The sequence below is a fragment of the Somniosus microcephalus genome, chromosome 4 (assembly GCF_052327205.1).
Source record: "Somniosus microcephalus isolate GS21.2 chromosome 4, FLI_Smic_1.0, whole genome shotgun sequence".
NCBI classification, from domain to species: Eukaryota; Metazoa; Chordata; class Chondrichthyes; order Squaliformes; family Somniosidae; genus Somniosus; species Somniosus microcephalus.
Window position 1 is genome coordinate 184,257,521 of NC_140990.1, and position 15,204 is coordinate 184,272,724.

The following is a 15,204-nucleotide window of genomic DNA, read 5'->3' on the forward strand; positions in this document are numbered from 1 at the left end:
TGTGTAACCGGGGTTCCTGCACTTGTTGCTAAGCAACAGGGACGCTTGGTCTGTGGCCGGGGTTCCTGCACCTGTTGCTAAGCAACAGGGAAGCCTGGATTTGTTGCTGTGTACGGAGCTCTCGTACCTTTTACTGTACCTCTCTGTAATCCGGACTTTTTGATAAACCGGCACCACGCCGGTCCCGTCGGTGCCGGATAAAAAAGCATTTCCTGTATATTACCCCAAATTCCATGTGCCCTAATTTTGTTCACCAACCTCTTGTGTGAGACCTTATCGAAGGCCTTCTGAAAATCCAAATACACCACATCTACCGGTTCCCCTTTGTCTACTCCACTAGTTATATCCTCAAAGAACTCCAATAGGTTTGTCAAACAGGACTTCCCTTTCATAAATCCATGTTGACTCTGCCCAATCTTACTATTAGTTTCTAAGTGCCCAGTTATTGCATCCTTTAGAATAGATTCTAGCATTTTCCCAACTACTGATGTGAGGCTAGCAGATCTGCAGTTCCCCGTTTTCTCTCTCCCTCCTTTCTTAAATAGCGGGGTTACATTTGCTATCCTCCAATCTGCAGGAACCGTTCCAGAATCTAGAATTTTGGAAGATGACAACCAATGCGTCCACTATACCAATGGCCACCTCTTTCAAAACCCTAGGATGTAGGTCATCTGGTCCTTGAGATTTATCGACTTTTAGTCTCATTAATTTTGCTAGTACTTTTTTTTACTAATAATTTCTTTAAGTTCCTCATTCTCACCACACCCTTGGTTTTCTTGTATTTCTGGGAGGTTTTTTGTGTCTTCCTCTGTGAAGACAGAAACAAAGTATTTATTTATTTTCTCTGCCATTTCCTCATTCCCCATTATAAATTCTCCTGTCTGACTGTAAAGGACCTACATTTACCTTCGCCAGTCTTTTCCTTTTCACATACCTATGGAAGCTTTTACAATCCGTTTTTATATTTTGCGCTAGTTTGTGCTCATATTCAATTTTCCCTTTCTTTATCAATTTCTTGGTCCCCTTTTACTGATTTCTAAAAAGATCCCAATCCTCAGGTTGACCGCTTTTTCTGGCAACATTATAAGCTTCCTTCTTTGACTTAATACTAGCTTTAATTTCTTTTGTTAGCCATGGTTGGATCACTTTTTTCCTTTTGGGTTTTTATGCCCTAGAGGAATATGTTTCGTGCAAATTATGCATTATTTCCTTGAATGTTAGCCATTGTATGTCCACCTTCATACATTTTAGTGTAGTCTCCCAATCTACCATGGCTAACTTGTCCCTCATACCCTTGTAGTTTCCTCATGTTTAGATTGAAGACCTTAGTTTCAGATTGGACTACATCACTCTCAAACTTAATGTAAAATTCAATCATATTATGGTCACTTGTCCCTAAATTCCCCATTACCACAAGATTATTGATTAGCCCTTTCTCATTACACAGTACCAGATCCAGAATAGCCTGTTCCCTGGTTGGTTCCTCCACATACTGATCCAGGAAACCATCTCACATTCATTCCAAGAATTCGTCCTCCACACCATTAGTGGTAATTTGATTTGCCCAGTCAATATGTAGATTAAAGTCCCCCATGATTACCGTATTGCTCTTGTTACATGCACTTCTAATTTCTTGATTGATACTGTGCCCTACATTACCCCTACTGTTTGGTGGCCTATACACAACTCCCACTAATTTTTTCCTCTCTGCTGTTTCTTAGCTCCACCCGAACTGATTCCAGTTCGACATCACGATCTGCCGAGCCAAGATCTTTTATCTCTACTGTACCGATCTCATCCCTTATTAACAGCGCTACACCACCTCCTTTTCCTTTTAGTCTGTCCCTCCTAAATGTTGAGTACCCTGGGACATTCAGTTCCCAGCTTTGGTTACCCTGCAACCATGTCTCTGTAATGGCAATTACATCATACCCATTTACTTCTATTTGTGCCATTAATTCATCCAACTTGTTGCGAATGCTACGTGCTTTTAGATAAAGTGCCTTCAACTTTGCCTGTTTAATATTTTTCTGCACTTTGACCCTCTTTACTGTTGGCCTTTGTTTCTGCTCCCTACTAGTTTTGCTGACTACTTTTCTAACTTGCACTTCCAGCTTTGTTTCTCTCCGTTCTGGGCCCCCTGACAAACTAGTTTAAATCCTTCCCAACAGCACTAGCAAACCCCCCTGCGAGGATATTCGTCCCGGTTCTGCCGAGGTGTAATCCGTCCAGCTTGTACAGGTCCCACCGTCCCCTGAATCGGTCCCAATGCCTCAGGAATTTAAATCCCTCCCTCCTACACCATCTCTCCAGCTACGCATTCATCTGGTCTATTCTCCTATTTCTACTCTCGCTAGCACATGGCACTGGGAGTAATCCTGAGATTACTACCTTTTGAGGTCCTGCTTTTTAATTTATTTCCTAGCTCCCTATATACTGCTTGCAGGACCTTGTCCCTCTTTCTATCTATGTCATTGGTACCGATATGGACCACGATCTCTGGCTGTTCACCCTCCCCCTTCAGAATGTCCTGCAGCCTTTCAGTCACATCCTTGACCCTGGCACCAGGGAGGCAACATACCATCCTGGAGTCACGTTTGCAGCCACAGAAATGTCTGTCTGTTCCCCTTATGATAGAATCCCCTATCAGTATTGCTCTCCCACTCTTTTTCCTCCCCTCCTGTGCAGCTGAGCCACTCGTAGTGCCACAGACTTGGCTCTTGCTGCATTTCCCTGAGAAACCATCTCCCCCAGCAGTATCCAAAACGGAAAATCTGTCGGAGAGGGAGATGGGCCCAGGGGACGCCTGCACTACCTTCCAAGTTCTTTTACTCCGTCTGGCGATCACCCATTCCCTTTCTGCCTGTGCACTCTTTACCTGCGGTGTGACCACCTCATTAAACGTGCTATTCACGTAGATCTCAGCCTCGCGGATGCTCAACAGTGACTGGTTGTGACGTCACTTTAGCGGTTTTGCAGTTGTTGTTGTTTGACTGCTCCCACTCTCTGACTCTTTCCTTGGTATGAAGTAAGAACCAATTCCTACAGGGTGAAAAGTTAGGAAAAGCAAAGGTGAAGCAAGGGAGCTCCTCTTTCCACTCCTCACCTAACTCTCTCACTCACCCAACTCCCAGCACTCGGTGCAAATCGCACTGCGAAGCCTGTTTTTATAGGCCCTGAAACAAAGGAGCTGGCTGAGCCCTGCTACAGGAAAACCAGTTTAATCTAGTTTCCCTAATTAACTGCCTTCAGCTGCTCTGAATTGTAGGCCTTGTATATCCCTGCTTAAGGCTGGGAAATTTAGATTTTAAACAGTAACAGTAAATGTGAAACAAACAAAAGTTTGATTTTTAGAAAACAGTTAAGACTCCCTCACTCACCCAACTCCCAGCCCTCTGTTCAAACCGCACTGTGTGTCTGTGCTGGGTCAGTGGGGCTATGTGTAACTGCTGCGTCAGTGGGGCTCTGTGTCTATGCTGGGTCAGTGGGGCTGTGTGTGTAACTGCTGGGTCAGTGGGGTTGTATCTGCTGGGTCAGTGCGGCTGTGTGTAACTTCTGGGTCAGTGGGGATGTGTGTACTCTTCTGATGGGTCAGTGAGGCTGTGTGTCTGTGCTGGGTCTGTGGGGCAGTGTGTAACTGTGCTGGGGCTGTGTGTAACTACTGGGTCAGTGGGGATGTGTGTGTAACTGCTGGGTCAGTGGGGCTATGTGTGTGTCTGTGCTGGGTCAGTGGAGCTATGTGTGTGTCTGGGCTGGGTCAGTGGGGCTGTTTGTATAACTGCTGGGTCAGTGGGGCTGTGTGTAACAGCTGGGTAAGTCCGGATATGTGTAAGTGTGCTGGGTCAGCTTAAAAAATGCTGGAATTTCAGTTTGTGTTAAGTGAAAGTTTTCCTGACTGTTTAAGAAGTTACAGTATTCCTTTTGTCTGAAAGTTTGTCTTTTTAAAAAAAATAAAAAAAAATTTTAAAAAAATGACTTGTGTGTTTTAGCTCCACCTACTCCTCTGTTTAAAAAAAAAAGAGTTTAAACCTTTTGCCTTGTCTTGAACATTGGAAGTTTTAAGAATGTGTGAATAAGATTGTGCACCCAGAATTGAAACAAAACTTCAAACTACAATTTAAGTTAAGCTGTGTGGAAAAACTGAGAAAAACAAAAAGTTTGTTTAACAAAAGATTAAGTTCCAGTCTAACATTTAACCGTGGAGTCGTGGTTGTCATGGTGAAATCTTCCAAAGCAATTTGATTTGTTTAAATGTGAAAAACTAATTTTTCTCCAGTTGTATTCAATGTTTTTACCGTCATTTGAAAAGGCATCTGAAGAAAGGACAATAAGAAATATGACACAATGTACTGTTTTCTGCAAGCATGTGCTATTTTGTTTTGTTTTATCTGTGTGTTTAGCTAAAGTGTGAAAACACAACTGTCTTTTTCGATATGGAAACTTTTTTTTATATAAATGTATGTGAAGTAATGCAATTGCGTGCGGCTGACAATGTTTTGCTCCACCTTCTTAAAAAAAAACTGCAAAGGAATTAACCCTTTCCACTGACAGCTGTTTAAGTTCACCAAGCAACAACTTTCATATTGCTGAATGAAATTTAAAGATATTGGACGTTATTAAATTTAAGTTTCTTAATTTTAAGTTAATATTTCCCCACAGTGACAGAAGGAAAATTATGATTTGATAAATTAACTCCTTGGGCTCTTGGACAGAGCCACAATGGATTCTCTGCTTTCTTTTGTTATATGAAAGTTACCTTGTAAACTAATTGTAACACTTATGTCTCTAATGATAAAACACCGTGTAAACCACCCAGCCTGGGAATCACTTGTTTCTGAAATCGGAATTGATGAGATAAATTGATAGGTTTTGTCAATGTTCAGTTTCATTTCTGTCAGTTCAACGATACTGCTGTTTAGATTTTGGAATAATTTTGAAATGACAAAATGGACTCGGGCACTATATATTGGGTTACTTTTGGGAAAATAAATGATCCTCTAAAATAATGATAAATAAAAAGTGTTACAATAATAACTTGGACCAAGTGAGAACGTTTAATCTATGTTTTCTATCTTAAATATTGTACTGGACAGTAAAGCTCCTCCAGGGCTCATGAATGAGACATGAATGGTAATTAATGGGACGTGTAAAATGGAGAGAGGAAGTGATTGAGGGTATAAGATAGAAACAGGAAAATTACACTACCAAATAACAATTTTCCTAGCTTTCTAGTGAAAGTCAGAAAAGTGTAGTTACAAATAGTAAATTGATAGCTTTCTCTTGGAGACATTTGTGTCCCTGCATTGACACTTACTCCAACGAGAAACTATCTAATTAATGAAACAATCAGAATAGAGTTAAACACACTGGTACCTGTTAGAGGAATTGAAATTGAAGTTTAAATGGAGAGTCACATGGAATTTGGATTGGACGGCTGAGGGCATCTTTGGGCTTGTGTTCACAATTTCCAGAGGTATGGGCTAGACACAAATAGGATTGCGGGAGGGTCGATATGACACCCGTCATGATCAAGGGGGAAAACCACAAACAATATCCTACTTAATACTGGAAGGTTAAGAGCAGTATCAGATAGCTGAAGAGCAGCATGGGAAGCGGTACTTATAGTCCATAAAGATTGTTAAAGACGGTGGATTAAACCCTGCAGTCGGCATATTAACGGAAGGAGAACATCATTGTGAACTAGCGGTAGAGGATGAGGAAAGGTGTGGGGTAAAAGATAGCCCACTTGAAGGGAATGTGAAGTAATGTTTGTCGATGGTTCTAGGAAATTCATAAGTGGGAAACCCCATACGGGATGGGACTAGAAGGGTGCAATGAAACAGGGCCACTGAGGGATAGAATTACACGGTATGTAGCGGAGCTATGTAAACAGCTTCAAGGGATGAAAGTGGAAGTAAAACAGCAGCAAGAAGTGGCAGATCGACACGGGCGCGGGCCTGGTAATGGTAAAAGGGCTGCCGTCCAAACCGGGACTGGCGCCTCGGTGGCCTGGGCCTTACACAGTCATAATGACCAGCGATACATATGTGTGTTTGGACATACAAAAGTGGGGTAGGTGGAAACATTTGTCCCAGGTTAAGCCATATGACTCACATTCTGTTTCTATCAACAGGAAAGCTAGCAGCAGATCTCTTAATTACTTTGTTTCAGCTAAACCTATCTCGCAATGGCGGCCTGGTGGATGGCCGTGACGATGATCACCCTCCTGACAATTACGGTAGCGTGGGAGGCGCCCACCGTGCACATCGATAAAAGTACTTGTTTGCATCCAGGACAATACATGCAACTGCCACGGGGGGGGGGGGGAAGAGGAATGGGTAAAGAAACCCAATATATGGATCACGGACCAGGTCATCGCATGTACCCATACGACTAAGGTATAGAAAATAAATCCCAAATGTAATATGGGACAAGGATACTGAGACCTACCTGTGGCAGCAACCATGAACTGTCCGCCCCTGGACAACCAGTCCGATTGGAACGGCCTCCCTGCCCATCACAAAGGGAAAGATCAGGGTACCCAGGCGGTTGGTCATATGAACTTGAGGTCCATCCCGGCACCACGCAAGTAGACTCCCTCAACTCGGTCTGGATCCCTGTTGTCAGACCCAGAAGTGACAATTATACACAACTACAAACTAGCGTGGATACTGATGGACATATAACGGTCACTGGCATATATGATGATGCTGGACTGGGACGTTAGTCATATTCCTCCTGCTCACCGCACAAGGGGCAGCATGAAAAAATGATGGGTGTGGTCATCAGTACCATCAACATTATAGCAGGGTGGACTAAATTACACCCATTCATTTGGGAACCAGGACTTGAGGGACAATATTGCCAAGAATTGTGTAGCGATGTTCTTAAGTGGTTGGGACGTACTGATATAAGATGCTTTGATTTAACAACATGTGGATATCAAAAGCCGTTGCGATGTCCCACCACGGTGCCACCTCCAATGGATGGCATGATTAGGGTCGGGGGCCTGAAGGCATTGTTACATGATGTAACTATAGTCACTTTAGAAGTAATCTATAACCTGAGCAGTATAGTGCTGGTGTTGGAGGGCAATTGTGGTGATCACCCAGCATCAATTACTTGGGTGGAGCATAAATTGCAGTGATTACTTAGTGATTATAAGGACCGCATAGCCCCCGAAGTAGGGGCCCCCAAGGGGCGGCGGAGACGGAGTATATTAGGGGAAGTGGGGGGCTTGTTTGGACGTGCCAACTCGGTCCTAAATTCATGGCAAATCACGGGCCTGGATAGCTATGCCTCCTGGGTGGTGCAGGAAAGCGCCAAGGGCCTGCGGTTCACAGCTCAGGGATTAGAGTATGCACTTACGGCAGTAGAGGTGCTTGGAACCGGGTTACAGAGAGGTATAGAGGTCCTAGGGAAAGCCGTAATAAAGGCGACTGATTTACAGTCCAAGGGGTGAGCATGTGACATGCTGGCTCGGGACTTGATTGACAGCGTTGAATCAGACATTGAAGACATCAGGTTTGGGACGGTGCCCCATCATGCGCAGAAGTCAGCGGTCTTAATCTGATTAACTGGGAGGAAGATAGACAGGAGCTCTTGGTAACCCGACCAGCAGGCTGGGGGGCCTGCGGATGCATTTAGATTTCTAATGATGGTGCCACAGGGGCACAAGAATGGGACATGTCGGGGGGGGATGTAAAGTAGAGTCTCTGGGAGTGGTCAGAGGCGAATCGGCATACCGGGTGGGTATCCACAGATACGTAGCACCTGGCAAGAATGGCACCCTGCTTATGACCACGGATGAGTGCTGTACTGAGTCACAGCACTACATAGTGTGTACCTGTAACACCCTGAAACCAATAGATGAGGGCTCAGCAGTGGTGGTGATGGCAGAGCCTCTGGAAGGTGCCTTTAGGGCAATTCAGGCATCTCCAATTCAGTGGTGTTTTCTGACCGACGAGAATAACTACCTCTACGGAGGATTGGTATGTGCAAGTAATCATATATTTCGCCTTCAAGTTTCAGACTCTCATCTTGGGAGATTTCCATCGACCAGGCAGAACCCTCGCCGGCCTGGTCTTCAGCTCATGGTGGGATGACGAGTTGAGTGTGGATGATACACCAGGGAGGGCCGCTAGGGTGGCAGTGGAACAGGCCTTGAATGCCACAATGGAATACATTGCACGGAGTAAACAAGCTCTCACGGGGACGAGTGGAGGTGGACTTGACCAAAAGAACGGCGAGAAGGCTGGCTGCTAAAAGGCAGGGAGCTTCAGCCATAGGCCCAGTAGGAGAGGGCCAAAGACAGCCTAACTGGTGGGACATAGGTAGAATGGCAACTGCCATCGCCACCACGCTCATCCTTATCGTCAGTAGATGCATCTGTTGCTATCTTAAACGGATGATATCCCAAGCAGTGCAAATAGTGGTGATGTCAAATAGGGGATACGCCCCGGTGTCAGTAGCCAAGGTGCCACTCTGAGACTGGGGAAAAGTGGGATGCGTATGCAATATAAATCTGGCCGACTGGGTCCCAAGCACAGCCAAAGTCACTAGGACATCGGTGAGGCTGTAAGAGGACCATGTAATTTATGGATTTGACACTTGCGGGAGTTCAGTTGGATCCCTGGACAATCCAGCAGGTAGAGAATTCGGGGATTTAGTTATGTCCTACCTGGATCAGACGAGGTCTGACCAGGGGCCAACAGATGAAGTGGGGTGAGTACGTTAATTTATACCACCCAGTAGTTAGGTCTGTGGGCACGGCGCAGTCCCTCGGACTATCGGGGATCTCGAACAATACAGAGTCAGAATGGCTGTCATGTAAGCGAGAGAGAGGGCAACATTGCAAAGTGGTTGTGGTCGCCGACGGCCAAGAGAGGGCCGGGGTAGAGAGCTTAACGGGTGTCTCACTGGGGGTAGAAGACCCCCGCGATTTCTAAAGTGTTAAGTTTTGCAAGATGGCCGAGGGAAAGCCGGGTTCTCAGGGATCCATAATGGAGTATTTGTTAAATAAACATGACCAGGTAATAAAAAGAATGGGCAAGGAAGGCTCGGATCCTGAATGGGTTCCCAACCGACAGAAAGAATGGTGGAATAAGGAGGAGAAAACTGTAGTGGTTCTTTGTCAGGTCCACCTGAAAAATGTGTAAGATTGGAGCCACGCAGGAGAAGGAAAAAAGGGAATTAGTGGAACAGTTAATAAAGGTAGGCGCCAAGTGTGCCACTGTAATGAAGGCAAGGTCAATGCAAAGTGGAAGGAATGATAGTGAGGAGGTTGATTGGGATGATTTTGAAAGAGAGGCAGCAGAATGGGAGTGAGATGATGATATCCTCACGCAGGATGATAAGATGTTAGAACAACAAAATCAGATTGAGCTTCTGCAGCGTCAAGTTGCCTCATCTGCTGCGATCATGCAGCAGCAGAGTGTAAACGTGGTTCAGGCAGGCTCCACACTGCAGAATCTTGAGGAAGCCAGGTGTCAGATAGCCACCCTAACAAAAAATCTAATTTGCAGGCTAACCAATCTGAAAACTCAGCAAAGGAAGGGGAAAAAAACAGGGATTTGGAAAGCCAGGGAAAGCTGCTGAGATGCCAATTTAAAGAAAAAAGGAAAAAAAGAGAAATCTAAAGTTTTACCGACATGGAAGTTATTAACGTCTGTGCTGAGACAAATAAAACACCAGATTGCTGAGTGAAAGGAACCTTAAAAAATGCTGGAATTTTAGTTTGTGTGAAAGTGTGTGTTAAAGTGTGAAAGTTTTCCTGACTATGAATGTTTAAGAAGTTACAGTATTCCTTTTGTCTGAAAGTCAAAAAAAGAAAAATGTCTGTTGTGTGTTTTAGCTCCACCCACTTTGTTTTAAAAATAACCTTTAACCCTTTTGTCTCGTCGTGGATTTTGAAAGTTTTAAGAATGTGCGAATAAGATTGTGCACCCAGAATTGAAACAAAACTTCAAACTACAATTTGGTGTGGAAAAACTGAGGAAAAACAACGTTTGTTTAACAAAAGATTAAGTTTCAGTCTAAGATTTAACCTTGGAGTCGTGGTTGCTATGGTGAAATCTTCCAAAGCATTTTTAATGTGGAAGCAAGTCATCCTCGGTTCCGAGGGACTGCCTAAGAGAAGAAGAGAGAAGTTTCAGTCTAAGATTTAACCTTGGAGTCGTGGTTGCTATGGTGAAATCTCCCAAAGCAATTTGTTTAAATGTGAAAAACTGCTTGTTCTCCAGTTGTATTCAATGTTTTCAGTCATTTGGAAAGGCATCTGAAGAAAGGACAATAAGAACTATGACGTAATGTACTGTTTTCTGCAAGCATGTGCTATTTTGTTTTGTTTTATCTGTTCTGTTCATGTTTAGTTGAAGTGTGAAAGTCTTTCTCGTTCGGGATTTTTTTAAATACATTTACGTGCAGTAACATAATTGCGTGCACCTGACAATGTTCGCTCCGCCTTCTTAAAAAACCTACAAAGGAGTTAACCTTTTCCACTGACAGCTGTTTAAGTTCACCAAGCAACAACTTCAGTATTGCTGAATGAAATTTAAAGATATTGGACATTATTAAATTTAAGTTTCTTAATTTTAAGTTAATATTTCCCTACAGTGACAGAAGGAAAATTATGATTTGATAAATTAACTCCTTGGGCTCTTAAACAGAGCCACAATGGATTCTCTGCTTTTTTTTGTTATATGAAAGTTACCGTGTAAACTAATTGTAGCACTTATGTCTCTAATGATAAAACACCGTATAAACCCCATCTATCAAAAACAGATGACATCCCAAGCGGTGCAAATGGTGGTGATGTCAAATAGGGTATACGCCCACGGTGTCAGTAGCCAAGGTGCCACTCTCAGCGACTGGGGAAAAGTGGGACGCGTATGCTATATAAATCTGGCCGACTGGGTCCCAAGCACAGCCAATGCCACTAGGACATCGGTGAGGCTGTAAGAGGACCATGTAATTTATGGATTTGACACTTGCAGGAGTGCAGTTGGATCCCTGGACAATCCAACAGGTAGAGAATTCGGGGATTTAGTTATGTCCTACCTGGATCAGACGAGGTCTGACTAGGGGCCAACATGAGTAAGTGCTGCAGTTACACAGACATCCCCCCACTGACCAAGCACAGCTACACACACAGTCCCACTGACCCAGCACAGCCCCACTGATCCAGCACAGACACACACAGCCCCACTGACTCAGCACAGTAACAGACATCCCCACTGACCCAGCAGTTACACACAGCCCCACTGACCCAGCAGACACACACACAGACCCACTGACCCAGCACAGTTACGCAGACATCCTCACTGAGCAAGCTCAGCCACACACAATCAGTCTGACTGATCCAGCATAGACACACTAACCCAGAACAGACACACACAAAGCTCCACAGACCCAGCAGTTTTACACACACAGCCCCACTGACCCAGCACAGACCTACACAGCCCCACTGACCCAGCACACACAGAGCCCCACTGACCCAGCAGAGACACAGCACCACTGACGCAGCAGTTACGGACAGCCCCACTGACCCAGCACAGTTACACAGACATCCCCACTGACCCAGCACAGTTACACAGGCATCCCCACTGACTCAGCAGTTACACAGGCATCCCCACTGACCCAGCACAGAGACACAGCCCTCCCCACTGACCCAGCACAGACAGACAGCCCCACTGACCCAGCACAGACGCACAGCCCCACTGACCCAGCACAGTTACACACACAGCCCCACTGACCCAGCACAGAAACACACAGCCCCACTGACCCAGCACAGTTACACACAACGCCACGGACACAGCACAGTTACACAGACATCCCCACGGACACAGCACAGTTACACAGACATCCCCACTGACCCAGCACAGTTACACAGATATCCCCACTGACCCAACACAGACACACAGCCCCACTGACCCAGCACAGACACACACAGCCCCACTGACCCAGCACAGTTATACACACAGCCTGATAGGGTAACCTGTAGGTTTGGATAACTTTTACATGTATATTATGGTTGCGTTAGAAGCCATGCTATTAAAATGTTACTGTAACTGCAAGGCATGATGGGAAGTTTGACCAAAACCAGACCAAAGCGTAGTGTCAGCATTTAACAGTAGCAGTAGTTGTAATAAAGTTTCTTCACGAAACCTTGAATCAGGAACAATGAACAAAGATAATGGCAACTGGAGGCCGGATAAGATAAACAAAACTGCAGAAAGGCAGAAGTAAGGACCTTGGGTCCAGGACAGTTGAGATAGCGGGAAACATCTGCCAAAGCCTACGTAACCGGTAATTAACAGTTGATTATGTATAAATAAACTGTCTTGACCATTGTAAATTTGAGAGACTTCGGTACGCTGAAGGCTCTCCCCTGCATGCTTGTAATAAAGTTTCTCTCATATCACAGCCTACCCTTGACTCCAAGTGGTTTCTTTCCACAACAACTATCTAATTAGTGAAACAATCAGAATAGAGTTAAACACATTGGTACCTGTGCTCGCAATCGCTTTTCAGGGTTCTATTCATACACTCCACCATTCTGGAACTCTGAGGGTGGTAAGGTATGTAGAACCTCTGCTTTACCCCCAATAACTGACATGCCCTCTTCATGACCCTACCCGTAAAGTGGGTCCCCTGGTCTGAATTAATTTATAGGGGGACCCCCCCACTGGGGTATCACCTCCTCTGCCAAGATTCTTGTGGCCATATTGGCGGTGCAATTTCGTGTTGGGAAGGCCTCTACCCAGTTCACACTGATGTTCTTCTCCTTCCGTTAATATGCCACCTGCAGGGTTTAATCCACCATTTTTAACAATCTTTACGGACTATAAGTACCGCTTCTCTTCCCACGCTGCTCTTCAGCTATCTGATACTGCACTTAACCTTCCAGTATTAAGTAGGATATTGTTTATGTAGTTTGTGGGTTTCCCCCTTGATCATGACGGGTGTCATATCGACCCTCCCGCAATCCTGTTTGTGTCTAGCCCATACCTCTGGAAATTGTGAACACAAGCCCAAAGACACCCTCAGCTGTCCAATCCATATTCCATGTAACTCTCCACTTAAACTTCAATTTCAATTCCTCTAACAGGTACCAGTGTGTTTAACTCTATTCTGATTGTTTCATTAATTAGATAGTTTCTCGTTGGAGTAAGTGTCAATGCAGGGACACAAAAATGTCTCCAAGAGAAAGCTATCAATTTACTATTTGTAACTACACTTTTCTGACTTTCACTAGAAAGCTAGGAAAATTGTCATTTGGTAGTGTAATTTTCCTGTTTCTATCTTATACCCTCAATCACATCCTCTCTCCATTTTACACATCCCATTAATTACCATTCATATCTCATTCATGAGCCCTGGAGGAACTTTACTGTCCAGTACAATATTTAAGATAGAAAACATAGCTCAGATGTTCTCACTTGGTCCAAGTTATTAACACTTTTTATTTATCATTATTTTAGAGGATCTTTTATTTACCCAAAAGTAACCCAATATATCGTGCCTGAGTCCATTTTGTCATTTCAAAATTATCCCAAAATCCAAACAGCAGTATTGTTGAACTGACAGGTTTTGTCAATGTTCAATTTCATTCTTATCAATTTATCTTATCAATTCCGATTTCAGAAACAAGTGATTCCCATGCTGGGTGGTATACACAGTGTTTTATCATTAGCGACATAAGTGTTACAATTAGTTTACAAGGTAACTTTCATATAACAAAAGAAAGCAGAGAATCCATTGTGGCTCTGTCCAAGAGCCCAAGGAGTTAATTTATCAAATTATAATTTTCACTGTGGGGAAATATTAACTTAAAATTAAGAAACTTAAATGTAATAATGTCCAATATCTTTAAATTTCATTCAGCAATACTAAAGTTGCTTGATGAACTTAAACAGCTGTCAGTGGAAAGGGTTAATTCCTTTGTAGGTTTTTTAAGGCGGCGGAGCGAAACATTGTCAGGCACATGCAATTACGTTCACATAAATTTATTAAACTTTCCCGATCGAAAAAGACAGTTGTTTTTTCACACTTCAACTAAACACGAACAGAACAGATAAAACAAAACAAAATAGCACATGCTTGCAGAAAACAGTACATTACATCATATTTCTTATTGTCCTTCCAAATGACTGTAAAAGCATTGAATACAACTGGAGAACAAGTAGTTTTTCACATTTAAACAAATTGCTTTGGAACATTTCACCATAGCAACCATGACTCCACGGTTAAATCTTAGACTGAAACTTAACCTTTTGTTAAACAAACTTTTTGTTTTTCTCAGTTTTTCCACACAGCTTAACTTAAATTGTAGTTTGAAGTTTTGTTTCAATTCTGGGTGCACAATCTTATTCGCACATTCTTAAAACTTCCAAAATCCAAGTCAAAAGGGTTAAATGCTTTTTTTAAACAGAGAAGTGGGTGGAGCTAAAACACACAACAGACATTTTTCTTTTTTTTAAAGACAGACTTTCAGACAAAAGGAATATTGTAACTTCTTAAACATTCATAGTCAGGAAAACTTTCACACTTTCACACAAACTAAAATTCCAGCATTTTTTAAGGTTCCTTTCACTCAGCAATCTGGTGTTTTATTTGTCTCAGCACAGACGTTAATAACTTCCATGTCGGTAAAACTTTAGGTTTCTCTTTTTTTCCTTTTTTCTTTAAATTGGCATCTCCGCAGCTTTCCCTGGCTTTCCAAATCCCTGTTTTATCCCCCCTTCCTTTGCTGAGTTTTCAGATTGGTTAGCCTGCAAATTAGATCTTTTGTTAGGGTGGCTATCTGACACCTGGCTTCCTCAAGATTCTGCAGTGCGGAGCCTGCCTGAACCACGTTTACACTCTGCTGCTGCATGATTGCAGCAGATGAGGCAACTTGACACTGCAGAAGCTCAATCTGATTTTGTTGTTCTAACATCTTATCATCCTGCATGAGGATATCATCATCTCGCTCCCATTCTGCTGCCTCTCTTTCAAAATCATCCCAATCAACCTCCTCACTATCATTCCTTCCACTTTGCATTGACCTTGCCTTCATTACAGTGGCACACTTGGCGCCTACCTTTTTTAACTGTTCCACTAACTCTTTTTCCTTCTCCCGTGTGGCTCCAATCTTACACATTTTTCAGGTGGACCTGACAAAGATCCACTACAGTTTTCTCCTCCTTATTCTTGCTCTCCTTA